Here is a 7,971-nt window from a genome sequence, read left to right on the forward strand (position 1 = left end):
AATCAAAAGCATCATGTATACATAATCATTCCTGTTGTAATATAAAAATCTACTCTAACAAACTGAAATATAAAAGACATAACATAAATGCGTGAAATAAATTAACTAATGATAGGAAATGAAAAGGAATAGGGTTAGATATACTATACAAATGATGCCCAATGGCATAAGATGTCATCGATGTGGATCAATCTCGGGCATTTGTTGGCGGCTGACTGGTAGATCAATAGGTTGCTTATCAGATGTCTCTTGCTGAAATTTGACCCTCTTTGGTCGGTGCAACTACTCATCATTGTGTTGCATATCTCTTTCAAATTGAAACCTGCTTCTCTTTCTGCTTGGAGGAGGGGATGGGCAGTGGAATGAAGAAAAGTGACATACTGGCTGGACAAACTCTGACTCAAAATATGGTGGATGACCCTATGGAACAACCTCTTCACCATTCTCCAACTTCTTTGGAACTTCTACGTGGTACCTTCTTTCTACTTCTCTGTATAATCTAACCATACCACTTGTAGCTACGTGAATAGTGGCGTAAGATAGATCCATCTGAATAGACCGACCTAAATCAGTTACAAACATTCTAGAAAGAAGCATTCCTCGTACATCTGGCGCATCAATTTTCGTTATATTCGTGGTGATGATCCAGTATGGGTAATCAGCCAAGGAGACCTATAGATCTTTAACCGCACCAAGGACTTCAAATTTTCTAGAATCCATTGAGAAAATGTTATGGTAAGGGCACATCAATTACTGCTATATCCGTGGTGATGATCCTGTATGGGTAATCAGCCAAGGAGACCTGTAGATCTTTAACCACACCAAGGACTTCAACTTTTCTAGAATCCATTGAGAAAATGTTATGGTAAGGTCTAGAAATTCTTGAGTTTAATTGTTACATGACTTTCTTGGTCATAACATTTAGATGCACAAGAATCAAGCATGCAATTGTGAAGCAAACGATCATTAATATCTAGAGTTAGGAAGAAGGGTTGATGATCTTCAATTGTCATGTATCAATTTATATCTTTTAACTTGATTTCTTTGTCTTTGGGTTGAGTATCAAGTTTCTCCTATTGAGCAATGCCTAAAGCCTTGAAGAATGAAGCTCTTTGTGATGGGACCTTTAGAAGTTCTAAGACTGGAACTGACATCTTGATGTAATTAATCCACGCTGCCCAATCCACCTTTAATCCATACTCATACCTTTCAGAAGGGACTTGATTATTTTGATTTTGATCTTTACCTTTCCTTTGATAGGTATAACCTTTATTTTTGGCAAGTTCTAGAATTTGCTCCTGTGATGGCTTATCACCATATGCCTGAGTAATGGGGTCTTTCTCTTCATTGAAGGTATTGATTGCGAAGGCTGAAGAAATCATGTGGGCACATCAAATTTCCTTGGAGTTATCCTAACTTGCTTATTTTGATTTTGATATTTACCTTTCCTTTGATAGGTATAACCTTTATTTTTGGCAAGTTCTAGAATTTGCTCCTGTGATGGCTTCTCACCATATGCCTGAGTAATGGGGTCTTTCTCTTCATTGAAGGTATTGATGGCGAAGGTTGAAGAAATCATGTGGGCAAATTGAATTTCCTTGGACTTATCCTAACTTGTATTATTATTCTGTTGATTTCTACACTCCTCCAAGATTCTCTTAGCAAAGGCACATGTACTTTCTTCATGAAAACTTTCGCAAGGTCTGCAGAAAAGAATAGGCTCATCAATCATATTAGCAGACTCAAGTGGTGTAGGAGGCCTTTGATCATTCGGAGGATTTCTTCTTGGCCATGGATTATTGTTGTTACCCCTGTTATTATTATTATTCCTGGGCGACATATTCTGCATTTGGATTCTTTCCATCTGTATTAACTAATTCTGCATCTCGCTTATTTGTCTGGCATGTTCAATCTTCATTTCTCTTACTAATCAGGTCAATTCTTTAACTGATTTTGACTCTTCTTCTTTAACTTCTTTCCCCTTAGACTTGATTTGAACTCTTTCAAACCCTGGGATTTCTGATTTTCCTGAGGCTTTGTTTCCCTTCTTTAATTTTTCAGTTGTGCTTTGGGCAGCAACTAGAGTATTGGGATGAGCGCGTCTTATATCATATTGAGTCTCTACATGGTAAGCCTCAAGATATTGTTCCAAAACTGTCTTGTCAGGAGGCTTGTAGTCTTGAGTCATATCCTTTAGAAGTTTATTGAATCTTTGGTTAAACTCTTCAACTGTTTCATTTTCTCTTTTCTTAATAGTGTTGAATTCTTTAACCAAATATTTTCCTCTCTGAAAGAGTCAAGGAGGGCTCTCAAAGAATCAAAGGCATCATTAGCTTTGTCATGAAACCAATCGAGACCATCGTCTTCTAAGGATGGAACAAACAACTTCATTCTGACATCTTCATGGTTTTAGGCGGTAGTGTGAGCAAATATTTGGATGAAGTTGTTGAATTTCTTTATATGAGCTTCAACATTAATGGCATTATTCCCTTGGAAGATTGGTAGCTTGCTCATGGTAGATTCATTTGGTAGGTCATGCGGATTGTGAAAATTCCTAAACTTGAAATCCCTACTGCAACAAATTGATGTTACTTCCTACTTGTTAATCCATGCAAGTTATTTATCGTGTTCCACTGTAAATATCAAAGTAAATACAACCGCAACCTTCAGTTAATTAAATTATATGCGGAAACAAGAAACTGAGCAAGAAAGAAATACACGACACATCTACAACACATCTACACAGTTATTTTTAGACAAATGTCTAGTGTGGGAAAACCGATGCAGCAATTGAGGGTTTTATTATTAAGCAGGAGTTTTTTCTTAATACAATCTCTGGATGCCTTACTGGCTATCCAGTACAGAGAATATTACTGACAGAGATATGAGTGAGATTACCTCACACTATCACTGGAGATCCTGTCTGATCCAACCCTTGAATGGCTAGCCCTTGGCTACCTCTGTGCAGTCTCTACGCCATCACTATGTAGGCCCTGCGTCATAGCTATTGGGTCTATGTCACTCCTCGTTGATTGATTTGCCTTTGAGACTTCGACTTCTACCCTCCTAGTCTCACACCCTAGCTTCTAGCTCTTGAAATCGATTCTCCAACAAATTTATGGATTCCCATTCAGCTTCTGCACTGCCTTTGCGTGGCCTTGCATCAGCCTCCCTGGCTTTGTGCTGCCTCTACTGGATCTCTCTCTGCCTCCTCTATTGAGTATTCCCGAATCAAGGGAAATCTCCAACCAGAACTATCCTTGCCCCTCGCTGCAAGAAATCACTTCGAATTCCTTCCGGCAACTGCTGTGCTTTAGAAATTCGATCTTCTGCTCTTCACTCGATGTGTTCTCCATGTGCCCATCGATGTCCTTATAATCTTCCAGTTGAGAATCAAAGGCCCAAATTAGATTCTAATCAATGGCTCAAATCATTTGGACTCGATCTCCGTCTTCTTCTAGAAGTTACACCCACAGTTTAGATTAATACCCATTAATTATTTTAATTTCCTGAGTTTAAACTTAGGGACACATTAAAAATAATTAATTATTTTAATAAAACTGTCTCCCGGTGGGATTTCCCAAAACGATTTCTGGGTATTGGATAATGCATACGTCTAAGCCGCCCTGCAAAATTTGAGACTTAGAATCTCTGATGCTACCAGAAATCAACACTCCCTCTTAGCGAGGAATGTGCTCTAGAAATGCAACCTATTGAATCATCGCCCTATTCTATAACATCTCCCTTTGCGCTACTAATGTCTAACATCACTTCCCATCAACTACTACACAAATGTTGCATCTATACTGTTGTTGACCTTGTAACTGTCAACACTGCTTCCGTACTACAACTCCCTCTGGAATTTTGCAGCTGTTCTACTGCTGGCACTGGCACTTGCACTGCAAACTTCCTCTGTACTGCAAACTTCTCCAACTGTTGCTGCTACTAAATTAGAAACAAAAAAGCATAAAAGATTACTGAACAAGTGTTCAGTATGATACATCTTGTTGCTGGAGTTTTGACTTTTGCTAGCCTCTGCGCTGACCCTCGGAAGCCTCTTCACTACTGCTAACCTCTACTCTGTGCCAATTGCACTGCTACCAACTCTGCTCTGCGCTGCTCAGTCTTTGGCGCTCCTAGTGAATGCAACTGTCACTCGGGCACTCCCTGACACTAGTCCATCCTACGACTACTGATCTGGGCTCCCGTAGCAAGGTATTGATCCGAGAGGTGGACTCAAGGATCCTGCCCATCTGCAGTTCTTTCGAACTACAGTTCTATATCTCCCCACCTCCCTCTTGGACGTACCTGGGCTGTCATGGCAAATTGCTCCTCCTCGATGTTTCCGGCTGCAACCTTCGGATCATGCTTATGATCCTTGTCCTTCTTCTTGAGAAGACACTATGTAGCGTAGTGACCAAATTCACCACACCTGAAGCATTTAATCTTCGAGACTTCCTTTTTCCGCCTCTGTTGCTCCTGTTGCCCCTTAAATGCAAGGGTTGCATTCTCATCCTCCTCCTTGGGCTTCGACCAACTAATGTTGCTCTCGTCAAGTTTACACTTGACCAAGTCTCTCCTCAACTATTCCTTTTAAAAGCTACCCACATTCCTTCCCAGTCTAGAAAATTCTCCCTGCCCGGGATGCTCTGGATAAAAACTTGCCACTCCTCTGAAACTAAATTTAGGTCTAGTCTTACCATCTCAGAAGATTGAGGTGTCGACCCCACAACTGCCAACTTGTCTCGGGTCTCCTAAGGCTTAGCAAGGAATGGATCAATGCGTTCCCCCTTCTGCATTTGTGTGGATCTCATTTTCTGCTCCAAGTACATCTTCCGTTGCTCTGAAGATCCCTAATATAGAGTCGACAAGGCATCCCACATCTCCTTGGCATTCCCTCTACCAGCGATGTGATAGACTACATGATCCTTCACTCCGTCGAGGATCATCCGCTTGACCTTCACCATCTCTCCCTTGTACTTTTTGAGCGGATCTGGATCCGCGGGCACAACTACCACGCTATCGATGTAGGTCTTGAGAAAATGTTCATCGAGAAGGCACGACATCCTTGCCTTCCAGATCACATAGTTGGATGCACCATCCAACCAATCCCAATCTCTCAACCCACTAGATGCCATCTCTACCAAGGAACCGTCGAATGACCTCCTCTCTCCTCTACGTAGCACTAGGCTAGTCTACGCACTCCCTGTTGGAGCCAGTAGATCTGTTGCTCCTTGCTATTGCTCAGCAAATGATAATTTGAATTCCCTAGCTAGGAATTCCCTAAGGAAGCAAGTCCCTCAAGTGTCTCTCTTCTTCCTTCTGACATATTTTTGCCCAACAACTACTTGTAGAAATTGCATCTCACTAGAAACTGCTCTGCACTAAAGTTTCTACTACGCTGCTCCATTGGTTGCTGACAAATTTCAATCTCGAAAGACTACCTCTGTGTCGATTCACTCAAAGAGAGATTTTCCACGAAAATCTTGCCCTCCTGGCTTGGATTGTGCAATCCCTCTGTGGATTCAATTTATTGCCTATGCAGCACTTCGACTTCCCTTCTTCCTTTAGCACTAGACTCTTCTAGCTCTTCTCTCTTGTTTCACCTGCAACTCTGATACCATGTGAAAATTCCTAAACCTGGAATCCCTACTACAACAAACTGATGTTACTTCTCCTACTTGTTAATCCATGCAAGTTATTTACTGTTTTATACTGTAAATATCAAAGTAAATACAACTGCAACCTTCACTTAACTAAATTATATGCGGAAACAAGAAACTGAGGAAAAACGAAATACACAACACATCTACACAGTTATTTTTGGAAAAATGTCCCCAAAAAAACCTAGTGTGGGAAAATCGGTGCAGCAGTTGAGGGTTTTATTATTAAGCAGTAGTTTTTTCTGAATACAATCTCTGGATGCCAGGGTGGTTATCTAGTACAAAGAATATCACTGATAGAGAGATGAGTGAGATTACCTCACATTATCACTGGAGATCCTGTCTGATCCAACCACTGAATGACCAACCCCTGGTTGCGCTGCGCAGTCTCTACGCAATCACTGCGTAGGCCCTACGTCACAGCTACTCGGGTTTGCGTCACTCCTCTCGGCTGATCGATTTTCCTCTGAGACTTCGACTTCTGCCATCCCAGGTCTCACACCCCTGTTTTTGGCTCTCGAAATCGGTTCTCTAGCAAATTTACGGATTCCCTTTGGGCTTCTGCGCTGCCTCTGCGTGGCTCTGCATCAGCCTCCCTGGCTCTACGCTGCCTCTGCTAGATCTCTCTCTTCCTCCTCTGTTGAGTGTTCCCATATCAGGAGAAATCTCCAACCGAAACTATCCCTGCCCGTCACTGCAAGAAATCACTTTGAATTCCTTTCTCGACAATCGTTGTGCTTTAGAAATTCGATCTTTTGATCTCCACTCGATGTGTTCTCCAAGTGACCATCAATGTCCTTATAATCCTCTAGTTGAGAACCAACGGCCCAGATGAGATTCCAATAAATGGATCAAATCATTTGGACTCAATCTCTGTCTTCTTCTAGAAGTTACACCCACAATTTAGATTAATACCCATTAATTATTTTAATTTCCTAAGTTTAAACTTAGGGACCCATTAAAAATAATTAATTATTTTAAAAAAATTGTCTCTGGGTGGAATTTCCCAAAACGATTTCTGAGTATTGGAGAACACATGTGTCTAAGCCTCCCTACAAAATTTGAGACTTAGAGCACATCCGATGCTGCCAGAAATCAACACTCCCTCTTAGCAAGGAATGTGCTCTAGCAATGCAACCTGCTGAAAGCATCGCCTTGTTCTGTAACATCTCCCTCTGCGTTGTTGATGCCTGACATCATTGCCCATCAATTACTGCGCAAATGTTGCATCTGTATTGTTGCTGACCTTGGCACTGTCAACACTGCATCCTTACTGCAACTCTCTCTGAAATTCTGCATCTGTGCTACTGCTGGCACTGCCATTGCCAACTGCCTCTGCACTGCAACCTTCTCCAACTGATGCTGCTACTGCATTAACAACAGAAAATCATCCAAAATTATTGAACAAGTGTTCAATATGATACATCTTGTTGTTGGAGTTTTGATTATTGCTAGTCTCTGCGCTATTGTTGACCTCTATTGTGTGCCAACTGCACTGCTGCCAACTTTTCTCTGTGCTGCTCAGTCTTTGGTGCTCCTAGCCACTGCAACTGTCACGCGGGCACTCCCTTGCACCAACTGACACTAATCCATCCTACTACTCTGATTTGGGCTCTCGTATCAAGGTATTGATCTGAGAGGTGGACTCCTCAAGGATCCTGCCCATCTGCATCTCTTTCGAACTAAAGTTCTAGATCTCCCCACCTCCCTCCTGGAGGTACGTACGTTGTCATGGCAAATTCCTCCTCGATCTTTGCGGCTGCAACCTTCGGATCATGCTTCTCATCCTTGTCCTTCTTCCTGAGAGGAAAGTGTGAGAGGAAACTGTGTAGCGTAGTAACCAAATTCTCCACACTTGAAGCATTTAATCTTCGATACGTCCTTCTTCTGCCTCTGTTGCTTCTGCTGCCCCTTAGATGCAAGGGATGCATTCTCATCCTCCTCCTTGGCTTCGACCGACTACTGCTTCTCCCGTCAAGTTTACACTTGATCAAGTCTCTCCTCAACTCTTTTTGCTTAAGAGCTGCCCACATTCCTTCCCAGTCTGACAAATTCTCCCTACCCAAGATGCTCTAGACAAAAAATTGCCACTTCTCTGAAACTGAATTCAGGGCAAGTCTTACCATCTCAGAAGACTGAGGTGTTGACCCCATAGTTGCTAGCTCATCTCGGGTCTCCTAAAGCTTAGCAAGGAACGGATCAATGTGTTCCCCCTTCTGCATCTGTGTGGATCTCATTTTTTGCTCCAAGTACATCTTCTGCTGCTCGGAAGATCCTTGATATAGCATCGACAAGGAATCCCACATCT

This window comes from Pinus tabuliformis, chromosome 6 (genome assembly GCF_031772625.1).
Source record: "Pinus tabuliformis cultivar Carrire ecotype Pingquan chromosome 6, CPIR1, whole genome shotgun sequence".
Lineage (NCBI taxonomy): Eukaryota > Viridiplantae > Streptophyta > Pinopsida > Pinales > Pinaceae > Pinus > Pinus tabuliformis.